This window comes from Nyctibius grandis, chromosome 3, assembly GCF_013368605.1.
Source record: "Nyctibius grandis isolate bNycGra1 chromosome 3, bNycGra1.pri, whole genome shotgun sequence".
Lineage (NCBI taxonomy): Eukaryota > Metazoa > Chordata > Aves > Nyctibiiformes > Nyctibiidae > Nyctibius > Nyctibius grandis.
Genome location: NC_090660.1, coordinates 91122253 through 91140624, shown reverse-complemented (window position 1 = coordinate 91140624; position 18372 = coordinate 91122253).

Genomic DNA, 18372 nt, shown 5'->3' with positions numbered 1-18372 from the left:
CTCTCCTCATAAGGGAGATGTTCCACCCCCTTAATCATCTTTGTGGCTCTGCGCTGGACTCTCTCTAGCAGTTCCCTGTCCTTCTTGAACTGAGGGGCCCAGAACTGGACACAATACTCCAGATGCGGCCTCACCAGGGCAGAGTAGAGGGGGAGGAGAACCTCTCTCGACCTGCAAACCACACCCCTTCTAATACACCCCAGGATGCCATTGGCCTTCTTGGCCACAAGGGCACACTGCTGGCTCATGCTCATCCTGTTGTCCACTAGGACCCCCAGGTCCCTTTCCCCTACGCTGGTCTCCAACAGCTCTGCCCCCAACTTGTACTGGTACATGGGGTTGTTCTTGCCCAGATGCAGGACTCTACACTTGCCCTTGTTATATTTCATTAAATTTCTCCCCGCCCAACTCTCCAGCCTCTCCAGGTCTCTCTGAATGGCTGCGCAGCCTTCCGGTGTGTCAGCCACTCCTCACAGTTTTGTGTCATCAGCGAACTTGCTGACAGTGCACTCTAATCCCTCATCCAAGTCATTAATGAATATATTGAATAGAACTGGTCCCAGTACCGACCCTTGCGGGACTCCGCTAGAGACAGACCTCCAACTGGACTATGTCCCACTGACCACTACTCTCTGGCTTCTTTCCTTCAGCCAGTTCATAATCCACCTCACTACCCGATCATCCAGACCACACTTCCTCAGTTTAGCTGCGAGGATGCTGTGGGAGACCGTGTCAAACGCTTTACTGAAATCGAGATAGACCACATCCACAGCTTTACCATCATCTATCCACCGTGTAACATCCTCATAAAAGGCTATCAAGTTGGTTGAGCATGACTTCCCGTTGGTGAAGCCATGCTGAGTGCCCCTAATGATCCAAAGTTCATCCTTTTCATCACACGATTTCACCACAGTCGCTGTCTCAGTGACCAACATTCTGGGTGGAACAGGGTATTATCTCTCATTTGACAGTAGCTATGTAATTGATCTGCTACAAGGTACCATCAAGTTCCTGTACCTGCCTCGTTAGCACAGAGTCTGGCCACAGTTATCTCCACACCGTTTCATCCTCTGTTCTCTCAGAGTTAGCAAACCAAGTTCCTGTGGTGCTGAACATCTGAGAATGCAGGCAAGGTTGTGAGGGAACCATCACAGAGCAGATTCCTTACATGCTAACCACGTTCCATCCTAAATGCTTTCTTAGTTCTATAGGATGTGGATATAACTTCACTTACTTACTCTCAATAAGTGTACCTCCAGTAATTGGTTTCAGTAAGTTGCCCCCAGAAGTCACTCCCACAGGGGGATGGAGAATGGGGGTTGTGGTCAGTTCATAACACTTCATCTCTGCCACTCCTTCCTGCCTTTGGCCAGCAGTAGGTCCATTTTGGAGCCAGCTGAAACTGGCTCTGTTTGACATGGAGGCAGATTCTGATCTCTTCTCACAGAAGCCACCCTTGCAGCCTCCACCACTACCAAAACCTTGCAATGTAAACCCAATACACTATAGTATGTTTCTTTGTCCATAAACAAAGTTTTGATCATAATAGTTGCAAAGTGAAGCATAATAGATATGGAGCTTGAATTTGCCACGAAGTATTAATTCAGTCTTACTTTGGTTGACTTGGGTGATTTCTTTGCATGATTGATTTAATGATATCTGAGGAAGAGAGAGATTATTAGAGAAGTGTAAATCAGGAAGGAGTGTTTCATCATGTGACTTTAAGGTATTAAAATGAAAAGCTAGAATGATATGAAAGGATATGGATATGAAATAAAATTTCATATCCACTTAGATTTGTAAAAAAAAAAAATTCTCACTTATTTCAAATTGCTAAGACATTTTTCAAAACATAAAGAAATACAATATTTCTAACTGAAGAGTAGAATGAATATTGGGTTCTCTTCCAATTGTTTAATTTTTCAGAATTACATGCTTGTTTCATGTCTTTCACTTTCCACAGTTCAGATTCATAACTGACTCTACATTATGTCCAAACACACTTATGCAAGGCATTCAAATTTGGGCTTATAGCAGAAATACTGCCTGACTTGAAAGATTCTGTTTAACTTATATTTTCCATGGGAACTTCACTGTCTTGACTATAAATGTCTAAAAAAAACCAAACAAAACCCCACAAACTCAATATGTTACTGATGTTACAAATACATTTGGAAGGTAAACATGGAAAGTTTAAAAGAACAGGTTTTTCATTAGGCTCTGTAAAGTGTGTCCTCGTCTCCTCGGTTTGACACAACAGTTAATTAATGATCATAGAATCACATAATGGTTTGGGTTGGAAGGGGCCTTTAAAGACCACCTAGTCCAAGCCCCCTACAGGGACATTTTTCAGTAGATCAGGTTACTCAAAGCCCCATCCAACCTGACCTTGAACATTTCCAGGGAATCACCTCCCTCAACCTGCTGGTTACACTTCTGCTGCAGCCCAGGGTATGATTAGCTTTCTGGGCTGCAAGAGCACATTGCTGGCTCATATCCAATTTTATGTTCAATGTCCATTCTTCAATGATGAAGGATGCTGATAGTATAATGCTTGTGCTAGTGTCTTTCTCTGTCATAAAGTTACTTTGTTTTGACAAAAACAAATAAATTTACTTTCTCTTGTATTCTACAATTGGCATTTTTCTGATGTATTACATTAATATATCATCAATTTACTGGTCCACTGGTAATCTATGAAAGTTAACGTGGAATCAACACACCATGATTTTGATGATAACTGGCTGTAATGAATTACCAAGGCAATGACAGCAGGTACATACTAATGACTGATCATATCTCCATAGCATGAATGTCTTTTTGCTGTTTTTATAAGCAAGGAACTTGCTGAGGATGGTCTGACTCTGATTCTGGTAGAAGGGGAACTCTTGAGAGACAGAAATGTGATTCTAAAATCCTATTGTTACTGCACTTTTACTTTCAAAATCTTCTTGTTGACATAGAGAGCCACAATCAATTCCACCTTACAGTTATAATAAAATTGTGTGCAACAAAAAAGACTAATTATTATTTTGCATTTGTTCATTCAAGTGTTATGCTTATATTCCAAAACAGCAACTCATTTTCAGTGCATTTCATTTTCATTCTGTATTATTCTGAGTTGTTTTGAATAAATATATCATAAATCCCTTGTCCCATGTATGTATCTTTTCTCCAGAATTTCCTGTCTACAACAACTTAGTATTTACTATGAATGCCATGTGAAAATATCTGTAAGATTAATAGTTGCCCATTTGTTCATGAAGTGTAATTCATTATTAAATTAATTAAATATAATTAGAGAACTAGATAAGATCTTTTGCCTTGAAGTGGAGTATGAACTGTTACTGCCTTCATTAAATCGTTTTATAAATACTATTGTTTAGCAAGTATACATAACATAGCAATAAAATACTTGAGGTGGCATATTTTAAAACACTGAATACATCAGTAAACCTCCATAACAACTAAATAATTGGGGCTAAAATGGCTTTTCAAACAAAAATTATTTTTTCCCCCAAAAAAATTAACATAGAAAGGTTTTTCATAATTGTGCATTCTGTAGCAGGATGTAAAGACAACAATAACAGACAGTAATTGCAACTAAACCACAATGACAGCTTCATACAATAGTAAGAGCTATTTCTAAGAGAAATAAAAATTTTTCCACCTGGGCTTCTATACATACATAAAGATTGTATTTTTTGTAAATAGTTAAGAATCCATCGCACTGTATTAGTGTCTTTCAATAACAGTAAGAACTGAGTAGTAGCAAAACATCATTGAGATCTTTTTTGTTGTAATCAGGAAAAAGGCTTACGTAAGACAATAAACACAAAGGAAGAGCGATCACAAGCAGTATCTCTGTCCAACCTGGAAATTAAAAAACCTCAAGAATACAAATAAGTCAAAATGACTTTTTGGTTCCTGGTTTTATAAATTCACTAGATTTTCTTAAATAAAAAATGCACTTTATAAAGTACTTTTAACAAATACTTCTTAGTGCTTTCAAAATATTTAATTTGGGTATATATGTAAATAAAGCCCTTCCTTTTCTGATAGAAAGTTTTTTGCACACATATGATAAAATTTTAAATGCAAACTGAACACCATTTACATATGTTCCAAATGCATTTGCAAATACGTTTCTGATAGAAAATTTGTACTGTTCTTATTTTTTTTGTTTGTTTACAGTATTGCACAGTATTTTTTGACATGTATAGACAACTAGAAAGGAATTATTTTGACAATTTTTAACGTTTTCCCTTATGCTTATTTGATGACTAGACATCATCAGATTGTCAACTATAAAAAAAGTCTACAGCTACATTATTTCCTTTTAACTTCTGCAAGAAATGTCCAGAAGACACTTCGATATTGTTCATATCTACTTTCATGTTTTTCACAAATGAATGTTTCTTTGGAGATGATGAGAAACTGGTGGATGATGATTCTCTTATAGTGTTATTTAGTCCATACGACTGGTCGTAGAGCTAAGTTAGAAACCGCTGTCACTACCTCAAAAAAAAAAAACAACCCAAAACCAAACCAAAAAAAATGTCTGAGCTCTTTAATATGTACAAAATGTATGTATATAATAAAATGTAAAACAATCAACAGTTAAATAAAAAAAATGCTTTGAAGAACTATTCCTATGAAAAAGCTAATAAATGCTGCTACTGTATTTTCAATTATTTTTTTCTAATTCTTTTAAGTTTCATGACATCATGGATTTCATTATCAAGACTTTTGATTATTTTACACATAAACTTTTAATTCTGTCCTTCAGACTTGAAAAAAAGTCCAATGTACTGTTTTGGTGCCCATTTGTTATGAGCTCTGCAGTCCCCATCGCTAATCCTTTGTGCAGAGCAGAACTGAATATGTATGTAGTTTCTCACTTACTCAGTAGGCTCATGGGTAAAAGTTAATTAAAGTACCCTGCTTAGAAAATTTAGAAACAGATCTTTTTGCTCATCTCCATAGCTTGTCCTACTTTAACAAGATGCTGTAATGTAAGGTCTTCCTCTGGGAATCCCAAAGCATAAGGAGAAATTATGTCTACTCTGGGTGTTGGCTAAACGGTAAAATGTAACTTTTGTAATCAAGCATAAGCTGTACAGCTTAGAATAGTGTCAAGGCTGAGAAAAGCTTTCTAAAAATGAAGGAATACCAGGATTTAAATACCTGTCAGACTTTAAAGCAGACAAGCAAGTACAGTGGAATTTTAGCCATTACTATTTGCATTCTGTGCATTTCATCTGAAATGCTGGCATATATTAAACATTGCAATTCTCCTTGTTGTTTTCATATAATTTTCCCAAGATGTTACTATAAATAGAACTACAATTCATCTACTAGGGTGCCATAACTAGTAACAGATTGATGGTGTGGGAACTGTAGTTGCCCACAGTTAGTTTCAGATGTAAGAATATTAGCCAGCCATTGAAAGCTGAATTTCTAGTTAGATTTTCACTGATATGGATCATGGATTTGAGATATTTGCTAAAATGGAAAATTTCAGCTGCTGCCAAGAAAAAGCTAATTTACTCGGGGCCTTTTTTCCAGTGCTGTTACTGTTTATGAATTTATTTTTTCCACTGCAGCAAATTCAGATCATACTCATTCACCACTTTTTTTTTTTTTTCCTTTTTCCTTCTCTGTCATATACCTTTTAGAGATAACCACGAGAAATACAATCTCATAAATATCCAAGAATGAAATTCTGAACCCACCAACATTATTTGGAATTTTAGCACAGGTTTCAATGGAGGCAGTTTCTCAACAGACAAAAAAAAAAAAAACAAAAAACACACAGAAACATTGGAGAGACTAGTTTTCTTTTTTCTTATTTTCCTTTACTGCTTATTCATAAAGGTTCAAAAGTATAATATTTATATACATATATTAATATTACATGAAATATAAAGATATTTATTTATATGTATAAAAGTTGATTGTTAATTAATTCAATCAATCCTAAAATTGTTTATTCCAATAGGATACCTGGACAATGTGTGATTCTTTTCAAAATCTTATTCCAATACAACATCAGGGTAATATAGGATTTCTTTTAATCAATGAATACATCATATCTGAATATTTTTATTCTTTAGATTTGGGTTATTTTTTAAATGGAATGGGACATTTTAGGATGTTTGTTAATTATTTCCCACAAAGTGTGACCTAACCCTTGTTGAGCCAACAAGGAGAGGTGTGATGCTGGACCTTGTTCTCAGCAACAAGGAAGCACTGGTGGGGAATGTGGAGCTCAAGGGCAGCCTTGGCTACAGTGACTGTGAAATGGTGGAATACAAGATCCATAGGGCAGTAAGGAGGGTGCACAGCAAGCTCACTACCCTGGACTTCAGGAAAACAGACTTTGGCCTCTTCAGGGACCTGCTTGTTAGAGTACCTTGGGATAAAGCCCTAGAGGGAAGAGAGGCCCAAAAAGCTGGTTAATATTCAAGGATTACCTCCTCCAGGCTCAGGAGTGATGCATCCCAACAAAGAGGAAGGCAGGCAAAAAAGCCAGGAAGCCTGCATGGATGAATAAGGAGCTCCTGGACAAACTCAAACACAAAAAGGAAGCCTACAGAGAGTGGAAGCAAGGGCAGGTAGACTGGAAGGAATACAGAGAAATTGTCTGAGCAGCCAGGGATCAGGTTAGGAAGACAAAGCCCTGATAGAATTAAATTTGTCCAGGGATATCAAGGGCAACAAGAAAGGCTTCCATATGTAGGCCCTCTCTGGAGGGTAACAGGAGACCTGGTTACCTGGGATATGGTACTCAATGACTTTTTTGCCTCAGTCTTCACCAGCAAGTGCTAAAGCCACACCACCCAAGTCACAGAAGGCAAAGGCAGGGACTGGGAAGATGAAGAACCACCCACTGTAGGAGAATGTGGAGGCTTGGTTAAGTGAGAGGGGGCATGATTTCATGCCACTGAGCAGTCTGAGCAATCCAGGCTTTGAGCAAGAGTTAGGCCCAGAGCGAGTCACCTTGGACTCTCCTTGAACACTGCAAAAATGCAACAAAACAAGGACTTGGCAGCTGTAACAAACAGATAAAAGAAACAGGAAAAGGGGAGGGGGTGCTCATCGCTCTGTGTATCTAAATTTATAGACCAATCATATATGCTACTAGTACGCGTGGACAGCAAGGCTTTACCAATGGAAACGCGGGCTTTGGTGCGTGATCAGCGTGCTCTCTGCTTAGAGTCTATATATATCCTGTACGTGTAATCATTAAACGGAGAACTTCCATACTCATATTGAGATTGTGTCGTTACTCCGGAACCGTCGCCCAGCACCCGTGAGCCGCGCCTTCGACTTTCCCCTTTTCTTCAGGAGAAGATCAGGTTTGAGACCATCTAAGGAACCTGAAGGTGCATAAGTCCATGGGACCCGATGAAGTTCATCCGCGGGTCCTGAGGAAACTGGCGGATGATGTTGCTAAGCTACTGTCCATCATTTCTGAGAAGTCATGGCAGTCTGGTGAAGTTCCCACTGACTGGAAAAGGGGAAACATAATCCCCTTTTTATAAAAGGAAAAAAGGAAGACCCAGGGAACTACAGGCCAGTCAGCCTCACCTCTGTGCCTAGCAAAATCATGGAGCAGATCCTCCTGGAAACTATGCTAAGGCACATGGAAATCAAGGAGGCGATTGGTGACAGCCAACATGGCTTCACTAAGGGCAAATCATGCCTTACAAATTTGGTGGCCTTCTACAATGGGGTTACAACATTGGTGGATAAGTGAAGAGATACTGATGTCATCTACCTGGACTTGTGCTAAACATTTGATACTGTCCCACACCACATCCTTGTCTCTAAATTGGAGAGACATAGACTTGATGGATGGACCACTCGGTAGATAATGAATTGGCTGGATGGTCACACTCAAAGACTTGCATTCAACGGCTCAATGTCCAAATGGAGACAGTGACGAGTGGCATTCCTCAGGGGTCGGTATTGGGACTGGCACTGTTTGACATCTTTATCAGCAACATGAACAGTGGGATTGAGTGTGCCCTCAGCAAGTTTGCCGACGACACCAAGCTGTGTGGTGTGATCAACACGCTGGAGGGAAGGGATGCCATCCAGAGGGACCTTGACAGGCCTGAGAGCCGGGCCCATGTGAACCTCATGAAGTTCAACAAGGCCAAGTGCAAGGTCCTGCATGTAGGTTGGGGCAATCCCAAGCAGAAATGCAGGCTGGGCAGAGAATGGACTGAGAGTATCCCTGAGGAGAAGGACTTGGAGGTGATGGTTGATGAGAAGCTCAACTTGAGCTGACAATGTGTGCTTGCAGCCCAGAAAGCCAACTGTATCCTGGATTGCATCAAAATAAGCATGGCCAGCAGGTCGAGTGAAGTGATTCTGCCCCTCCACTTCGCTCTCGTGAGACCCCATCTGGAGTACTGCATCCTGCTCTGGGGTCCCCAATATAAGAAGGATATGGAGCTGTTGGAGTGAGTCCAGAGGAGGGCCACGAAGATGATCAGAGGGCTGGAGCCCCTCTCCTATGAAGACAGGCTGAGAGAGTTGGGGCTCTTCAGCCTGGAGAAGAGAAGGCTCCGAGAATATCTTCTAGCAGCCTTCCAGTACCTGAAAGGGCCTACAGGAAAGCGGGAGAGGGGCTTTTTACAAGGGTAAGTAGTGATAGGACGAGGGGTAATGCGTTTAAACTGCAAGAGGGTAGATTTAGATTAGATATTCGAAAGAAATTCTTTCCTGTGAGGGTAGTGAGACACTGGCACAGGTTTCCCAGAGAAGTTGTGGCTGCCCCCTCCCTGTCCGTGTTTAAGGCCAGGTTGACTGGATCTTTGAGCAACCTGTTCTAGTGGAAGGTGTCCCTGCCCATGGCAGGGGCGCTGGAACTAGATGTTCTTTAATGTCCCTTCCAACTGAAATCATTCTATGATTCTATGATAATTAAATTAAAAATTAATACATCTGTATAATTTCCTGGAAAGTTTTCCCAGAGGAAGGTAATCATTAAAAGAAAGAAATTTTAAGTGGCACAGTTCTTAAAATTTCATCCATCACTTTTCCTGCCACCAGAGGTTATCGTTATGAAAATTTTTAGTCAAGATTAAAAAAATAAATCTTCTAACAATCTGATCTATGTTTTTGTCTGACTTTGAAGCTGGCCCTTTGTTAATTGTTTTATGAGTCTAAAGAAAATTGTTTCAAAGAGGTAGCTTAGGGTGGGGTGGTGGGTTGACCTCGTCTGGGTTTCAAGTACCCACCAAGTCACTCTATCACTCCCCCTCCTCAGCTGGACAAGGTATAGAAAAATATGGCTAAAGGCTCAGGGGTCAAGATAAAGGCAGTTTAATAAAGCAAAAGCAAAGGTCGCGTGTGGAAGCAGAGAAAAACATAAGATTTATTCTCTACTTTCTATCAACAGGTGATGTCCAGTTATTTCCTGGAAAGCAGGGCTTCAGTATATGTAGTGATTCTTCCGGAGGACAAATGTCATAATAATGAATGACTCCCTCTCCTCCTCCTTTCTCTTAGCTTTTATTGCTGAACAAACATCATGTGATATGGAATATTGTAGTAAGGGGAAAACCGGGCGATGCACGCTCGCAGGTGCTGGGGAACGGTCTGGAGTAAGCTACACGATCTCAATGTGAGTATGCAAGCTTCTCGTTTATTAACAAAGGAAGCAGTGGTTATATAGACTATGCATATGTTAATCATGCACCCCGATCGCACTTGTGATTGGTCCATAGGTTTACATATTCAGAGCCGTGACCACCCCCCCACCCCCCCCCCAGATGCAGATCTGCTTCCGGCCGAAGCATGCACCACGGGGTTCTTTGTTTTGCACTGTGCAAGGGGAGTCCAAGGTCGCTAGCTCTGGGCTTAACCCTTGCTCAAAGCCTGGGTTGCTCAGACTGCTCAGTGGCACAAGATCGTGCCCCTTCTCACTTAACCAAACCTCTACAGAATATCTCTTTGGTCAGTTTGAGTCAGCTGTCCTGGCTGTGTCCCCTCCCAAGATCTTGCCTGCTCCTAGCCTACTGGCTTTTGAGGGTGGGAGGGGGGAGTATTGGAGAGACAGTGTTGATGCTGTGAGAGCACTGCTTCCAGAACCAAAACACTGGTGTGTTATGAACACCTTTCTAGCTACCGATACAAAGCACAGCACTATGAGGGCTGCTATGGGGAAAACAAGCTCCATCGCAACCAGTGCCAATACAGGTAGCTTGAATCTGAAAAGGTCAGCTAATGATAGCTGAATTGTCAAATACATATATTTGGCGAGCATTGAATTATCACTTTGCTACCAAAAAAAACACCATCTCCACAGGACATGGTAAAGTGCAAGGAGATTCCAAGACAGCACCTAAAGAGTTTTTCCAGAAATGAGTTCTACCCATGCACCTGGAAGGTTCTTGATAATGATTTCATTCTTTCTGAGAAAAGGGATGCAGAAATGGAGCTATTGTATTTCTAGCCAAACCAAGAACTTTTTTCCTGTTTAGAATTTAATTCCATAAATTTGTAACTCAGGACTACTAAATTCCATAGAAACAATGCAAGCATTAATACATACATCATCTGTATGTACTGCATCATTAAACTTGTTTGTCATCCAGGGATGTACTGGGTTTGTCTGGGATGGAGTTAGTGTTCTTCATAGTTGTGAACACTGCCCTTCCTCTGCTTCACCAGCCTTTTGTGACTCCATTATATCAAATCTCTAATCAGTCAATATTAACGGGAACTGAACAAATTTAGCATGGGATAAATTATGTTCCAGGTTTTGAGATGAAAAGAAAGAGAGAAAAACAAGAAATAGGTTGTTCAGCTACCATCAGTGGGCTATCAGTATGGCTGCTAACATTTATTTTGCATGAAAATTTTGTATTGTATTTTTCCCACATTTTCTATTTGTTTAAGTTAAGACCTCCATCACATCTCAGAATCTCACTCTATTTTATAGCAAAGTCTATTCCCACGCTAATGAAAAGTAGGATCTTTGATCCACTGTAATTCCGAGAATTTTGCTTTTCCACTGTACCTATAAGTAGTAATTAAGAATAGCAAGTCATATAAGGAAAGCAGGTGTATAAGCCAAACAAATCTGGTATCTGAAGAAACATTCATTAGGGACAAGTACTCCCTCTTCAGAAATTCTGCCTCATTTAGGGATAATCAGGAATGCATCAATTAAGTTACATAACTGATTACTTGTGCATCTGTCTCAATAATTTTTGTGTTTCTTAGGTCTGCCAGCAGTGACAAATGGGAACAAATTGCCACTGCATTATAATGTTAGATTGATATTAGTGCAGTTACAATTGATTTCATGTTGATTTAAATGGTAAGATCTTATAAAGTTGCTTTATGCAGATGCAGTTGAACTTGATACACAGATGATTGCTGCTGACACTAAAATGTCTATAAAGGTCATTAACAGCCTAAAATCTGAATTCTATTGATGAACATCATTATAATTTGCATGATTAATATCAAAGGGTGGCTGTTGTATAAGCAGAAGTTTCTAAAAACAACATCTGCTAAGTGTTGCTTAGCAATACTTATGTATATTTAGATGCAACGATATGTGTTGGGACAAAATTAAAGGCTATAATTTTTAAAAAGCAAAAATAAAATCCAGAATTGTTGAACTTTAACTTACCTTTAATTTTAAAGTACATAGACTTTATGTACTATGTGAAAAAAATTTGGGGTTGTTAACAAGACAAGTGGTTTCAAGTTGCATGTAAGTGAAAGGGAAGGGAAGAAAAAGCAGCAAGAGCGTATTTTCTTCAAATTACATATGAATGGAAGGAAGAACAGTAAAAATTCCCCCCGAAATATTGGTTTTGCTCTTGCTTTCAATAGGTCCAAGGAAGATAAAAGATGACCTAAGACCTATTAGTCATCCATAAGTCACTAGAATTTTATATGAAGACAGTTTCCTTTTGGTGCCACAAGATGATCAGAATCCAGTCTCACTTCACAGACAGGCCTAAGATAGTGAGGATGACTTGCCTGGTTACCGTTTTTTCTGTCTTCCATCATAGAATGGTTGGCCCAGTTCCACCAGTGTAAATAGAGTGCCTGTACATGCAGGAGCAGAAATCCACAGTCTCACTTGATTTTTTTTTTTCTCAGCATATATTTCAGAAGTATCAAAAGACATGTTAATTCCTTGTATTTGTGTTTTTTCTGCTTTGTGATTCAAGCCCTGGAATGAACTACAAAAATCCTGTGACTTCTACCAATTGCTGCCAATATCCTGCATGTCTTTGGGCAGAACAGATAGACTCAAAGCCTCAAAGAGAGGTAGGCATTTAAATCCAACTGACTTTCAAGCTTAGAAAGGTGTTATTCATTGAAGAAACCATTGCAAGTTACTACATTGTATTTATAATTCTCTGTTTTAGTCAGACAAAAATAACAACATATGAGAAGAACAGATATAAGGATGAGTTATTTGGTATTTTAGTTCTGATTCATTAAATATTATTAATTTTTAAATTATTATTATTATTAATAATAATAACAACCGTAAGATTAAACATAATTTGGGGGTACTGTATATTTTCAAAATCAGAATCTGGATTTCACATGACTTCAAAGTGGGGCCTTTAGGGAAACCCATCACATTTCACTTCACTTATGATAGTGCTTTTAGAGTTAACTGTCCTTATAGAAGGAGAACAGACTTCTGTGTAATGATCTTGGATTGCTGAGACAGATTTGCTCTTCACAAGCTGCAGTCATTGCAGTCATCAATGTTGTCTTATGACAGTCATGTAACATTCAAAGTAACTATTAAAATACATTCTGTAATTCAAAGAACACCACAAACAATGATGGACATTGCTAGGTCACTGTTTTCTGGAAGCAGGGAAAATAATCAGAAACAGAAAAACAACTTTAAAAACCTGAGTAAGTCCTGAAGTTTTATTGCAAAGGCTCTGGATTCCCTGATTTTTACTGAACTTTTATCTAATCTTCATACTGTATTCCCAAGCTTTAACCAAGATTATTCTAAATTTTAAGAAAACTTAATGTGTTTTTTTTTTCCCTGAAGTGAAGGATCCTTCATAACTGCCATGTTCTTTCACTGTATTATTGAATTAACTATCAAAGGATTTGATTATATTTCTAGATTCTTTACTTATCAGAGACTTACGTTAAAACACTGCTCAGATTTGCAGTGTCATGCAGAGAATAAGCAAGTGAAAGGGGTTATTACACAATGCACTTCCATTAGCAGACAACTCAATGAAGGATTAGGAAATATGCAGCTGCTAATGTGTTTTAAATTATGTACCCTTATACTGTGTGATTTCTAATATTAGGAAAATTAGTACCCTCTCCCTTGTACTCAGACTAGAGGAATTAATTTAATCTCACATTGGACATTTTAGTTTTTCAGAAGATAATCAAGGAATATCAATTCACAAAAAAAGAAAAAGGAAGGGTTTAATTTTGTAGTATGGTAGAAGCAGAAAATCTAGATATGAATGATTCATACAATAAAGACAAACACATTTCTGCCAAATTACACTGATTTCCTTCAGTGTCATGACTCCTATTGAGTTCCCCTGTTAGGTTTTCTGACAGAGTGCTGTCTCAGGTCCTATTTCCAGAAGTACTGATAGACTGTAACACATTTTTTTTTCCCACGGATCTCTCCAGCACATCATCTGAGCCCTTCAGTCTGCCTGTTCCCTTTCCACAGTTTCATATTACTGATACAGAGTTTCACATACTAAATTCTCCAAGACTCCAGATTATGTCTTCCTTTATAGCTAAAAAAAATCATCAGGGTGGAAAGTCTAAGCTGTAGGGAGGCAAGTGAAACTGAGGTCTTTTGCATGGAAGCCAAGTAATGGGAGAAGCAGGAGTGATCTCATCCACACACGGAGCTGAGGTGTTTGGGCATGCACCTGACCCCAGAAGCTATGACACATTCATTGGTGCCATGGGGTAAACATGTACCTAATTAATTCCAGAGATATCTTTGGAATGAATTAGAATACAGAAGAGGGAACAGGATGCTTTTACATGAGGAAAAGAGTAAGTGGAAAGGTTGGAAGAATTCGGTGAAATATTGAGGGAGAAAAATAGGAAGGTACGACTGAGGCAAATAGGAAGACTGGAATCACAAAATCGCAGAATCAGCTAGGTTGGAAGAGACCTCTGGGATCATCGAGTCCAACCTTTGACCTAACACCACTGTGTCAACTAGACCATGGCACTAAGTGCCACATCTAGTCTTCTCTTAAACACCTCCAGGGATGGTGATTCCACCACCTCCCTGGGTAGCCCATTCCAATGCTTAATAACCCTTTCTGTGAAGAAATTTTTCCCAATGTCTAACCTGAACCTCCCCTGGCGTAGCTTGAAGCTATGCCTTCTAGTCCTGTTGCTAGTTGCCTGGGAGAAGAGGCCGACCCCCAACCCACTACAACCTCCTCTCAGGTAGTTGTAGAGAGCGATAAGGTCTCCCCTTGGCCTCCTTTTCTCCAGGCTAAACAATCTTAGCTCCATCAGCTGCTCCTCATAGGACATACCCTCCAGACCCTTCACCAGCTTTGTTGCCCTCCTCTGGACTCGCTCCAGCACCTCAGTGTCTTTCTTGAAGTGAGGAGCCCAGAACTAGACACAGTACTCGAGGTGCGGCCTCACCGGTGCTGAGTACAGGGGGATAATTACTTCCCTAGTCCTGCTGGCCACACAATTTCCGATACACGCCAGGATGCTCTTGGCCGCCTTGGCCACCTGGGCACACTGCTGGCTCATGTTCAGCCACCTGTCCACCAATACCCCCAGGTCCTTTTCCACTGGGCCAATTTCCAACCACTCTTCTTCCAGCCTGTAGTGCCGTATGGGGTTGTTGTGGCCAAAGTGTAGGACCCAGCACTTGGCCTTCTTGAACTTCATGCCATTGGTCTCAGTCCATCTATCCAACCTGTCCAGATCCCTCTGCAGAGCCTTCCTACCCTCAGGCAGATCAGCACTCCCACCCAACTTAGTGTCGTCCACGAATTTACTGAGGGTGCACTTGATACCCTCATCCAGATCATCAATAAAGATATTAAACAGGACTGGGCCCAGTACTGAGCCTGGGGGACACCACTAATGACCGGACTCCAACTGGATGCAGTACCGCTCACCCCCACTCTCTAGGCCTGGCCATCCAGCCATTTCTTAACCCAGTGAAGTGTGCACCTGTCCAAACCGTGGGCTGCCAGCTTATCCAGGAGAATGCTGTGGGAGACAGTATCAAAGGCTTTGCTGAAGTCCAAGTATACTACATCCACAGCTTTTCCCTCATCTACTAGGCGGGTCACCTGGTCATAAAAAGAGATCAGGTTGGTCAGGCAGGACCTGCCTTTCCTAAACCCATTCTGACTGGGCCTGATCTCCTGATTGTCCTTGAAGGTGATTAGAGATCTACTTGCATTATATCTTTAAATATAGCCACCCATACAGTTAGTGACCTGCTGCTCTCTCTCACACAGTCCACAAATCACTTGAAATCACCACAGTGATGTCTATACTTAGTGACATTATATGCCATATGCTGAAAATATAAGAATATGGAATTGGAATTGAAAGGACATTGAAGATATATACAAGAAGTTAAGTGTGTGTGTTTGTGCGTGAACATTGTTTACAGCTTCAATTGGTTCTCCACCTTTGCACTTTTAAATATCTATGAATATTGTTTAATTATTCCCATGTGTATTACCGAATGGCACTTTGCATACTGGTAATATTTTGATATGTTATCTACTGACAAGCAGGTTTCAAATTACTTGTCAAATATGGGCATTGCTTGACAAATATAAGCATTTTTATCACATTTTACAGATGGGTCAATTAGGCTGTGAATAAATAAATCAGAGAAATTACATGAAAATGATTAAAGGTTTGGAAAATATGAGGAGGAGTGAGAAGTTCAAGAAATTCAACCCATTTAGTTAACCTAAGAGTCACCTAAGGGTGACATCACGATCACAACCTATAAAAGCCTACAGAAAGAATGAAAAATTTAATAATAGAAAGTTCTTTGTTCTAGGTCACAAACATAGCACAATCTTATCACTTCAAATTAAGCTAGAGAAATTCAGACTAGGTGCACAATTTCAACTGCATTTTCTGAGCCATTGCAGTAACATCTCAAGAATTCTAGTGGTTTCTCTGTTGCCAGGAACATTTATATCAAGACTGACCGTTTAGCTAAAGTATGCTTTAGTTTAGCACCAGCTCTGGGACTGACAAATTGTATCAGGAAGCTCATTAGACCACCGTTATGTCGGAGGTCAAACTTCAGGATTATAACACTTGCTTCTAGTATAGAGTTTATGAAGGATGTGACAAGAGAAAGAAGTGTCTGCTTCAGTACAACATTCCGCAGGGCTCAAGAGCGCTGAACCTGCTGTTAGCCTTTAATAAGATTAGGATTTGTATATACTGCTCAGTCTTCCATTAATGTGTATATTAGTGTATGTCAAAAAAAATAATTCTTTTTTCTAATGCCTGTTCCCCCCGTTCAGTACAAGAGATCTTCCACAGGTGGTTTGACCTTCTAAACTGACAGAAAAATTTTCACTAATTAACATTTATTTAACATTAGGCCTTGCTGAATAAGTTTTAATGTTGCAGTGTATTAATTTTAAACAACAGGCTAGGTATAACTTTTCTAATTGTATCTTTCTTATATTTACTTTAAATACATGTAAGAACTAAGAGAGAAATATCTGTCTCTGCAGATTAATTATTCCTTGGCAATCTTGTTTGATTCTTTAATTAAGACTAACTTATAACTGACATCATGAAATTTATTTAATTTCTAGTGCAAACGGATTTTGAGACTAACTTCATAAGCTGCACACTTGCAAGTTAATCTTTTGACTGTGCCACTCTGCATCTGAGTTTAGTATACTCTACTGTACTTCTTAGTTTGAAGGTCTCAGATCTTAAGACAGAAGATGTTCTGAATTACACAAGTACAGCCTTGCTGACTATTTGAATACCTTATAATTAGATATTGGCAAGGAACCAAAGTACCTGAGTACTGGGGGTATACTTCCAACATGAAGATTAATCAGCTATCAATAATCACATGAATTATTTCTTCTCCTTTCATTTGCAAGTAAATTACTGTGTGTCAAGCAGACATTTATGGCATGAGTCCCAGTCCTGATATGTTGGTCTTTGCCCTGGAAGAAATCCAGGAGTAATTCAGGGACAACATTCAGTCTTCAATCTTCAAGAAAAATAATAACATCATTCAGCAGAGACTAATCTCACTTCTTAATTAAGGTAAGAAGTTAGTGATCTTGAAGGGAGTGGTATCCTGTATCTTACAAAGATGACATTAATTATACAACAGCTCACTTATAGAGGAGCACAGAACAGAAGCATAATTCCACATCCCTTCTCCTTCCCTACCCTCTCAATCTTGTTCTACCACCATCTTTCTTATATCTTCCTTCTGAAAAAGATTTTTTTCTCCAAATGTTTAAGAATATATTTTGTACATTCTATAATATGAAAAATTATCTCAGGTCAGTCTTCAGAATCTACATATTTTTCAGGCTCAGCATCATAATTCCATTTTCTGTCATGTGCTTATGCCTGTAAAAACGACATAATTATATATGACATGGGCATCGTATTCAATATGCTCTACACTCATTTTTTATTAATGTGCGTAAAAGTTATCTTTTTGTTTAAAATAGTACCGGGAATATTCTTTATTATCAATATATTTTCTTGTGATTTAAGAGTTCAAAATATCATCTATCCAAACTTGGACTGTAGTTGATTTTTACAGATGTGACTTGCACCATTAGATCATTGAAAAGACTCGACGTGGCACTTAGTGCCATGGTCTAGTTGACATGGTGGTGTCAGGGCAATGGTTGGACTCGATGATCCCAGAGGTCTCTTCCAACCTGTTTGATTCTGTGATTCTGTGATTTATTACAAAGCTGGTCTTCAGGTTTCTTGGGTAAAATACACAGGACATTCAACAAAGAAATCCACACTTTTCCACCGATTAAATTCACTTCTTACAAGAGAAGATTGTTCAGTTTTATTCCCTGTGAATTGGACTTGGTGTAACAACTAATTTGTAGCAAAGGAAGTTATGGTTAGAAATTAAGAATAACATTCTAACAGCAAGGACAGTTGAGCACTAGATTAGACTGCCTCTGCAACCTGAATCACAGGATCACAGGATCACAGAATCACAGAATGTTAGGCATTGGAAGGGACCTTGAAAGATCATCTAGTCCAATCTCCCTGCCGGAGCAGGATTACCTAGATCACATCACACAGGAACGCGTCCAGGCGGGTTTTGAATGCCTCCAGAGAAGGAGA